Raw genomic sequence first — 10,823 nt, 5'->3', positions numbered from 1 at the left:
TTTTAGCTTTAATGAGAACATGTTTTCTTCTTCTCTTGCATACATCACAGACTGTTCATCTCAGTAGAAACTCATCATCTTATAGACTAGAGTTTATAAATGACAGTGTTAATGTCTTTGTCACAACCAGGTTCTTAGTAAAGATTACATTATTCTGACTTATCAGAATTCATAGTATGAAAGTCATGTCTCAGCTTCTATAGATATCTTATCTGCCTGAATGATTCTTAAGTGAACTTATTCATCTTGTCAGAATACTCTTATCACTGAATCTTGAATCAGAGCTCATAATCTCACTTCTCTGAGTTAATAATCTCTTTAATCTGATATTCTCTTTCACTCTCTAGTGCTTTATGAACAGAGTAATAAGTCACAGAGTTCTCTTCTAAGAATTCCTTATATTCACAGAGCAAAGAGATATAAAAAATATTGTATATCTACAACTCAGATGACAGTTTCAATCTATAAAACTATAAGCTAACTTTCTTCACAATCTTGTAAGACTCTGTCTGTAAGAGATTCAGCTTCTTACTAAGTCTCTACATAATGATGTTTTCTAGACTCAGTCAGACTCTATCATCTTTCTTGAAACTCTTTATAATATGCTTGAAGTCATAGTATCTCTTCTGATACTCTTGAGCCTTTCTCAAGAATTCACAGGCTTTCTCTCAGATCTTCTGAATTCTCTCAGCTCATTCACAGGCATCACCACACTTTATAGTGTACTCTTGCAGGTTTATCAAGATCATCTGTGAATAAGTCTCAGTGAGTATCTTAAAGAGGGTTTTGTCTGTGCTGACATGCTTTGAGTTATTATATATGAACTCTGTGAGTGATAATCAATGCACTCAGTCATTCTGATTATAATTGACAAAGCACTGCAGATACTGTTTTAATATACTTATCAGGTGTTCTATCTGATCATCTGTCTGTTGATGAAAAGTCATACTTAGATCTTATGAAATCTTCAGTATAGTTATCAGATCAGATCAGAACTCTTCTATGAAAATTAATTCTCTGTCTGAGACAATGTTCACAGACAACTCATACAATCAGATCACATTATGAATGAAGATGTGAGTCAAATCCTTTGACTTCAAGTTCTTGTAAGTGAGTATAAAGTGTGTTATCTTGATAAAGCAATTCACTATCATCAGTACACTGTTAAAGCAGGCATCATATATGTTCTTGCTTTCAGAGAGACTTACAAGAGCATTCATTTCTAGCTGTTCTCAAGGTTTCTGCAGAATGAATAGAGAAGTAAGTTCTTCATATAGTCTGAACTGCACTATCTGTGAACTCTGATAAACAGCACAAGAATTCACTATCTTCTTCACAAGTTCTTGCATCTTCAGTCAGAAGTATTTTCTTATAAGCAACTCATGAGTTCTAGTATCTGTAAAATAACTTACTAGAGAAGAGTCATGATATCTTTTAATGAGTTCTATATATAGAAACTCATTCACAGATACATAAATCCAGCTCTCTCTTCACAAGAGATTATTTAAGTCTCTTCAATTCTTTATTTCTGCAGGATTAGTCTCTGCTATAAGCAGTTTCTGAATATACTGAGCATATTCATTCTTCAGTTGCAGTTCAGACAATCTGAATAGAAGATCTTACAAAGACTTATACTCTGTTTTCTCTTATATCAGGTCTTTCATAATGCTTCTCAAAGCCTGCAAACTCTTCAGATTATAGATATTCTCTTCAAGAATTCTTGCAGAGATTCTCAGAGTGTTGACTCTCAGTGTTGTAGAGAGTAGTTACACAGACTTCTTCTCTCTCTCTTCTTTCTTCTCTCACAGAGAATTGAGAGACTCTTCAGTCAATCTCTTCACAACACTCAGTCTGAGCATTCTGTGAAGCTTTTCTGTCTTTTCTAGTCTCTCTGTGTCTGTCACTCTGGTCTTCTTAATATAGTCTGGCCTGTGAGAGAGTCTGTCTGCTGAATTCTTAGTTCTCTTGATATATTCTATCTTGAATCAGAACTCACTCAGTCTCTGAGCTTAGTAAATCTATTATTATGAGAGTTTCTTGATTGAAGTAAACTGTTGTAAGCTGTCATAATCAGTTCTAACAGTAATCACTGTTATAAGACTCTCAAAGTAGTGATATCAGTGATAGAAGAATTTCACTATCATAAGAAGCTTCTGATTATGAATGTTATAGTTAATCTTCACAGATTGCATCTTTTATAAGAAAAAGGCCACTGAAACTCAGTTCTCATTTGACTGTAGTTGTAAGACTATTTCTGAAATTATAAAGAAGAAAACATCTGTCTTCAATCTGATTAAGAGTAAGAAATCAAAATGAAACAGCATCACTGTATCTATGAATGTCTGTTTCAATCTTGCAAAGACTCTGTGAGCTTCTAAGATAAGAAAGTTCTCACAGTTCTCTCTTTTTAACAATCTTTTCATTCTCTGTTCACAGAATGACTTCTTCTTATTTTCATTCTTCAGTATGTCTATAAGAATCAAGAAGATTCTTATGAATATAAAGATAAATCATCTATAGAAATTCACAAAGCTCAGAAAGATCTGAATCTCATGAATACTAGTTAGCTCTGATCATGATAGAATAGTCTTAACTCACAAAGATTTCATCTGAATATCATCTGTGATAATTATATATTCTAGGAAATTAATCTGATAAGCACTGAAGTTACACTTCACAAGCTTAATATACAGTTCTGTCTCATCTAAGACCTTCAACATGCTTTGTACATGCTCAGTGTGTTCTTTCTTCTTCATGAAGTACATCATCACATCATTCAGATATATTATTATGAAGACATTCAGATATATATGAAGTATTTTATTAATGAAAGACTGAAATACTGCAGAGATATTAGTCAGATCAAAAGACATCACTAGATATTTAAACAATCTCAGTGCAGTTCTAAAGACAGTCTTTCATTCATTCTCAGACTGTATTCACAGTCATGTATATACATTGATCACATTCAGTTGTGTGAATATGACAGCTCTCATGAGATAATTGATCACATTCTCAATCAGAGACAGAGAGTAGCAGCTCTTTATTATCTTGAAGTTCAGATCACAGTAGTCTATACATAATCTGAGATCTTTATTCTTCTTCTTTATAAATATCACAGAGGCTTCTGCAGAGGTCTGTGAAGATTGAATGAAGTCATTCTTCAGATTCTTCTTCACATAGATTCACAAGACCTCTGTCTCATAATGAGAGAGCTTATAGATTGATTCTCAGAAGGATTTCTATTCTTCTATCAAATTTATTATCAGATTCTTCTTATGATGAGAAGAAAGCTCAGCTGCCTTAGCTAAGCTGAACATCTCTGTGAGATCTCAGTATTTCTCTGATATCTGAAGCTCAGTTTTCATGACTGTGAGATTCTCAGACACTTATAAAGTCATTATATAGATGAGCTTGTCTTCTCTAATCAACTCTGCAGTATTAACTGCTTCTATCTCTGTGAGTGAGTCTGTCAACACTGATCAGAAGTATAAATCTGACTTACAGACAGCTATGTACAGATTGTGTCTTTAAAGTTATACAAGTTTTAAATACATGTTATCTGTGATGTCTGCAATAATCACAGTTTCTGCAAATCTTCTTCAGATTTCAGAGAGATCTTGTAATTCAAAGATGACTCTTACAAGTTTCTCAGTTCTCAGGTCTGAGTTCTTACATTCTGCTTGTTATAAGAGCAGATTCTCAGTCTTCATCTTTCAGCTCATTTACTCTGTGAGCTTTAGAGACATCACAGTGACCTGGGATTCTGAGTTTATCAATACTTCTCATGCTTGTGAGACAGCAGCACTGCAGTATAATCTCTCTCTATGAGCAAGTATTTTCATTGAGAGAGCAACAGATTCAGATGTCAGCTTCAAGACTCTTAAGAAGGCTGTTGCTGACTCTGTCTGTGACTTCTCAAATTTCTATTTTGATTTGTCTGAACAGTTTGCACAGAGATATTCTGATTTAGAACAGATGAAGCAGAGTCTCTTTTCCTTGATCTCTCTATTATACACTCTGTTCATGAGAGCTTATAAAGCTCTCTCTCTCTGCTCAGCAGTTAGATATGAATCTCTCTATGTCTTGTCATCTTTTTCTAACAAATCTGTTCTCTGTTATTCTGGCCCTTACAGAGTCAGTTAATGATTCACTCTTCACAGATCTGTGACTCTCACAGTGATCTGTAAGTGATGAATGAGAGTCATCAGTTTCTTCAGAGTCAAGAACTTAGAGTCTTGCTCAATTAGCTTGTTCTGCATGTCTTTATTCAGTCTCTTTATAAATATCATCATTCAGGTCTTGTTTCAGAGCCCTGTTTTCACAGATCTCAATTCACATCACAATTCTATGAAGCACTGTGAGTAGTCTTCATCAGATTTCTTACCTCTTTTTCTAATATTGATAATTATAGCTCAGATGTTCTCTATTCAGCTTACAGAGTTCTTCAACTTATTCTCTAGATAGATCTTGAGAACAGATTATTAAAATCTCTTATAATCATTCTCTAGATGATTCAGCCAGTTCTTGACTTCAGTGTAATAGAGGCCTGTCATTATATAGATGACAGCTTCTTCATCTTTCATATCACACAGCTGAGCTTGTAAGTTAATTTCAAATACAAACTTACAAAAGCTTTTATAGATTGTAATTCAATAGATAATCTTAAGTGATTGTAACTTGAGAAAGTTTCTTTTCAATTCACAGGTGTCTCTGAAGATCATGTCTAAAGACTCAGTTCAAGAATGTTTATAAGCAGTAAGCATTTCTTATAGAAAAATAGCTTGATTCTGTAAGAGATGCTCAAGAATATTCTTCACTGAGATTGATTTATTCATGAGTTTGAAGAATTCCTCTGTCACAGATACAGAGAATGATGTTCTGTGAGTGATTGATAAGTTCTCTGAGACTTCTTTCATAAGAATTATTCATGATTCAGATGACTGCTTCTGAGTGTCTGCAGTAGAGTTTGCAGAGGTTGAAGTGTGTGAGTTTCTAGTTCTTTCAGTCATAACAGGCAATTGCTGACTGACTGAGCTTGAAATGTAAGAATAAGTACTCACAGATGATTATTCAGGTATTTGCAGCTTGATATGATATATACTGTTAACTACTAGAAGTGTTCACAGTAGGAAGATAAATGTAGAGATCAAATATATAATAGTATTCAAGCTGAGTTATGAATAGTATTCATGAACTTCAGTCTATATAGTTGTGTGTAGCCAAGGGCCGCTAGCCCTATTGATTACGCGAGAGATAGGAATAGGGGTAAAGAATCCGCGAGGAGCGGGATTTCTTACATAACTAGTCACTGCTTCAGTTCCGCCACGTTACAATAACATATCACTTTTATAAATATAAGATTATTTATACTAGTTTATGTATTCACTGTAAGAGATACTCTTTAATAATTCTTTAACTCTGATTCTAGATATTATATATTAACTTTGTAGTATATATTAAGATTGAACTGAAGACAGAATTGATGTGAAATATAAAGATTTAAATTAAGTATTTAAAGAAGTATTCAGAATTCAGAGTTTTTAATTAATTAAAAAAAAGATTCAGAGATATATATATATAAAGTAATTATTTACAGAAGTTATCAGATAAGAGTTTTGAAATCACAGTACTAATATATAATTATTTTTATATAATTTTCTTCAAATGAGAAAGTTAGTATTATTAAAAATTATTATCTGATAGAGTAACTTATCAGCTCAGTAGTAATTTTCTGATTATTTTTCTTTTATTATCTACATTCTGATAACTTCAGATATTAAGAAATTTCTTCAGAGTTATAATTAATTCATGATAAATATTTCTGAATAAAGTTATAATAATTATAGTAGAGAGATAACTCTTCAGTAATCTGTAATATAATCTATTAATAATTATTTCATAGTTTATCTCAGTGTTTGTATTGAGTTTTTTATAAATTTTGTGACCTGAAATCAGATATGAAGAATGAAGTAATTATTTATTATAATTAAAAAAGAGTATTCTGTGTTAAATTGTAAATAATATAGATTTTATAATTTACAGTAATTTCTTAAAGAGTTTATAAATCTTCAATAGAAGTAAAAGAAGTGAAAGAAGTGAAGTCAGAAGATATAATAATAATTTAAGAAAGATAATAATTTATTTTCAATAACTGATCACTGATGTATGTAAGAAGAATTATTATAAGAGAAAATAATCTTCTTTCTTAACTTAGTTATAATTTTAGTACTAACTCAGATTGAATATTATTAATGTATAAAAGTAAATAAATAATCTTGATTAATCTCTGTCATATTTCTTGAAATATATTAATATTGTGAAAGAGAGTGTTATCAAATTAAATTATCAGATAATATTATTAAAAATATATTAATATTATAAATATCAATATTGAAAAAATGTTGATACTTATACATTATAGTGATTTGTGAATTATAATAGTTATATATATATATAGACTGGCTGCTGAAATCATGAATTTTATATTTAATCTTATTTAATCTGATTTCATACATTTCTTAGTGTGAATCTCACTGAGACTAATTATTAAAAAAACATGCAAAGTGATCATATATCAGATCTTAAAATGAGATCATGACTTAGAAAAAATAAGAAAGTGATTTCATTTAATTCTATTTAGTATAGTTATCTTCTGAATCTTTCTTCACTGCAATGTGATTAATATAAACAGATACTGATTCATTCTTTAAGTGAGAAGATATGTAGACTGATTAACAGTTAAAAGTAATATATTCTGATCAGTTACAGTTAATGTATACTTCTTATTAACATTGATCAGTGACTTCTTCAGAAGTAATCTCAGAAACTCAGAAGTCTGTTCAGACAGTAGAGACTCTTACTTATATATAGATATTCAAGTCTACTCAATTCATAGTATCTGCATCATTGTTATTCTTCAGCATAAGTGTATAAGTAACTGAGTTATTTCTTAATATAGATATATAAGTATAACATCTTCTATCACTGTTCTGTATACTCTTGAGCTTAATAAGACAGGTATTCAATGTTCAGAGTTGTATACAGAAATTTTCATAAGTCTGATCTTTGTCTATACTTATAAGAGTCTGTAAGTGTTTGAAAGTTAATGTCTTCTTAAGCATGCTAATCTTCATTTAATTCTCTTAAAATTGATTATCTACTTCTAGAATCTTGATATTGAAGTCAGGAATAAATGTTGTAAGAGAAGTGTTTCTCTGTTAAGTACTCTGTAATCAATCTAATACTTTCTATTATATGACAGTATCTCAGAACAGAATATCAAGATATTTGATAATATTATCAGATATTTACCACACTGATTCACATGCTTTTATTCATGCATGAAACTTCTGTTTCATGTAATTCTTCAATTGTTCATTAATATATCAATCTTGATTGATTAGTGAATCAATGACATCTTCATCTATACTCAGTTTCATGAGTATTTTTATCCTTTATAATAAGTAAAGAGTGAGATTGAAAGTATTAAAATATATGAGAGTATCTAAGTATTCTTTCAGTGCTTTTATATTCAATTCTGTAGATATTGAAATTGTATGAATTTCTTGTTGAGATAATTGTTAAATCTCTTCATATTGATATTATTAAGTTGCATGCATATCAGCTATTTATTATTATTATAGTTTTAATATTACTTAAAGTCACTGTGATACTGTGTCTATACTTGTGTTTGAGAGTTCTTTCATACTATTGTTAGACATGATTATATTGATTATCAGATATATAATATCTGTGAAATTGAAAGAAGTGTAATTATATGAATATTTTATACATCTGTAGTATTAGAACTCTTGAGTCTTTCACTGATATTCTTTTTATAAGATCTTATTCTCTTTGTAAGATCTTGTTATGAGATTAAAGTGACTGATAAGCAAGCTTCTAAGAACTTAGTATCTGCTTAACTGTTTAACTGTTTCTCTATTTCTTACATGTTCAGATATCTCAGTGAGTAATCATTTCTAATGAGAAGATAATATGTGAATAATTATTTCTAATAAGAAGATAATGAACATTTTTCAAGTATAAGAGATCTACACTGAATAGATCAGTATAATATATAGATCTTATATAACAAAGTGAAAAACATTAAAGAAGAAAAAGAAAGAGAAAGTATGAGAATCAGCAATCAAAGTGAATATTTATATATATATACAGTGTGTACATAGAGATTGTAAAGATTTTATTGATTTATCTTAAAAATCAATTTTAGTTTATTAGATTCTCTTCAAAAATCTAACCTAGTTACTGAACTAGTGTGAAAAAAATCAGGTGTTTTATACACAAAAGTCTGCTATTCTTCTTTTGAAATAGTCTGACCAACTTTTCAATTGAAAACAGACTTAGAAACCTCTTAATTGTAACAGTCTGACCAACTTTTCAATTCAAAAGAGGTTAATAAATATCTCAATTGAATTAGTCTGATCAACTTTTCATTGAGTAAGAACAATGAGTTCAAAAGTACACTCAGTTGATGTGGAAAAAGATGCTTTCTTAAATGCTATTTCTGAGATTGAAATTCTGAAGAGAAGAAAGAAAGAAGAAATAGAGAAACAACAAGTTCTTGAAATACAGAAACTTGAAAAAGCAAGTAAAATTCTTGAAAAGCAGTGTCTGAGTGAGATGAATGAAGAAGTTCTGTTAATTCTTCATACTCAGGCTAGACAACTACAGGAAGTGATCAAGTTCAAACTTGGAATTTCAAACACAGTTCAAAAAACTTTGAAAATTTCTAATATAATCACTGACTCTTCAGTTTGCTCTTCTTTCTTTTCTACTTCTTCTTCTTCTTCTTCTTTAAATCAGAAGAAAATATATGCTCAAGCAGCTGAATCTGCTGTCTCTAAATCTGCTGTCTCTAAATCTGCTATCTCAAAACCTGCTCAAAATTCTGAGAAAACTGAGAAGAATACTGCTCATACTTCTAGTGATAGAAGAGTGGAGAAAAAAATGCAAAAAGAGAAAAATCTTCAAATCTTCAGAAATAGAAGACTTATTCTCAAAGTCTCAAATCAGGACATGTTGCAGAGAAATAAGCTAAACTCAAATCTTATTTTCAGAATTAGAAATGAAATCAATCAGCAGTTCTTTTCTCAGTTAATGACTGATATTGAAGTTCAAAAACCAGTTATAGCTTTAATTGAGCTATTCTTCTTTGAAAACTTCATCATTCTGATCACAATGCCTGAATTCAGTGCAGAATTCCTTATTCAGAATGAGAATCTCTGGAAATCAGCTGTAGAATCTTTGTTAAACACAATAATTCTATCTGAGAGAGATGAAAAGTGAGACAAATTCATTCTTCATGATATTTCAGTTGAAATTTTTGACTGTGAAGAAGAAATGCTACTTCTCAAAAATGAATTAGAAGAATACAACTCTATTCAACTGAGAAAAGAGCCTGTATGACTAAATTCAATTGAGTTCAGACAAAGTAGAAGAAATGCCTCTGTTCTAGTATATATAAAGACAATTGAACAGTCAAAGATCTCTGAAGTAAGAGTAGCAGGTTTGAAAATGAGAGTTCATGAATACAAAGACTCAAGAATGAATCTCAAAGCTCAAACACAGTGTTCAAACTGTCAAAGATATGGACACTTTGCAATCTTCTGTTTTAGAGACTCAAAATGTGCATTCTGTGCCAGAGATTACAAAACTAGTGAGTATAAATGTGAAACATGCTTAAAAAGAGATGAAATATGTCAACACACTCTGCTTAAATGCTCTAATTGCAAAGAAAAACATGCATCTAGCTCAAAAGAATGTATGTTTACTTCAAGAACTCAAAAGAACTAGAGAAAAGATGAAGCTCAGAGTAAATCTAGAACTGAAGAGAATAGTCAAGTCAGTAAACTCACAACTGTAAGCTCAAAAAGAAGAAACTTTCAACTATCTAAGTCTTCAAACTTCAATTCTTCAGCTAAATGTAAACAGAATTTGAATTCTCAAACTTCTGTTAAGATTAGAGAATTGAGAAATGACTCTGATGATAAACTAGATATAATGCAAGTAGTTGAGATTTCTACTTTTCAGAACAGTTATAATCTACTATCTGATAATAGTGATTAGATTCTACTCTACTCTCTTTTAGTATGAATATACAATAAAAACAACAAAAAAAGTTTAAAAACTCTTCAAAAATCACATTTATTCAAAATAATGTGAATAGAAACTCAAATTGTATTTATTCTTGTCTTCAAATTGTATTTGAATAAAAAGTTGATTTTGTACTGCTTCAGGAGCCGAATTTTGATGCTGAGTAAAAATATATCATTTCTCATTCAAGCTACTACTGCTTTTTACCTCAAAAGTCTAAAATAAAGTCAAGAGTAGTGATCTATGAAAGAAAGAGATCAAGATATTAATTTAATCTAAGATTTGATATCATGTCTAACCCTGATATTCTGGTGAGTGATATTATAGATAAAGAAAATGAGTTTGATACTATACAGCTCATAAATATCTATAATGAAAAGTCATTGAAGAAATATAACAATATCTGAACAATTGATAGAGAATTTCTGAATATAACTTCATTAAGAAACTCTATAATTGCAGAAGACTTCAATGCACATCATCTCTGATAGAATTCAGAATGCAAGAGAGTAGTGAGAGCTGATAATCTGATTAAATAAATCTTTGAGCATTCAATAGATTTGATTAATAAGTCTGATTAATAAACATTCTTTAGAAAAGATATGAAACAGAAGTCTATTTGTAAGAAATCCCGCTTCTTGCGGATTCTTTACCTCTATTTCTATCTCTCGCGTAATCAATAGGGCTAGCGGCCCTTGGCTACACAC

The sequence above is a fragment of the Blastomyces dermatitidis genome (genome assembly GCF_000003525.1).
Source record: "Blastomyces dermatitidis ER-3 genomic scaffold supercont1.5, whole genome shotgun sequence".
In the NCBI taxonomy this organism is placed as follows: domain Eukaryota; kingdom Fungi; phylum Ascomycota; class Eurotiomycetes; order Onygenales; family Ajellomycetaceae; genus Blastomyces; species Blastomyces dermatitidis.
Note: the sequence above shows the minus strand (reverse complement) of the source record.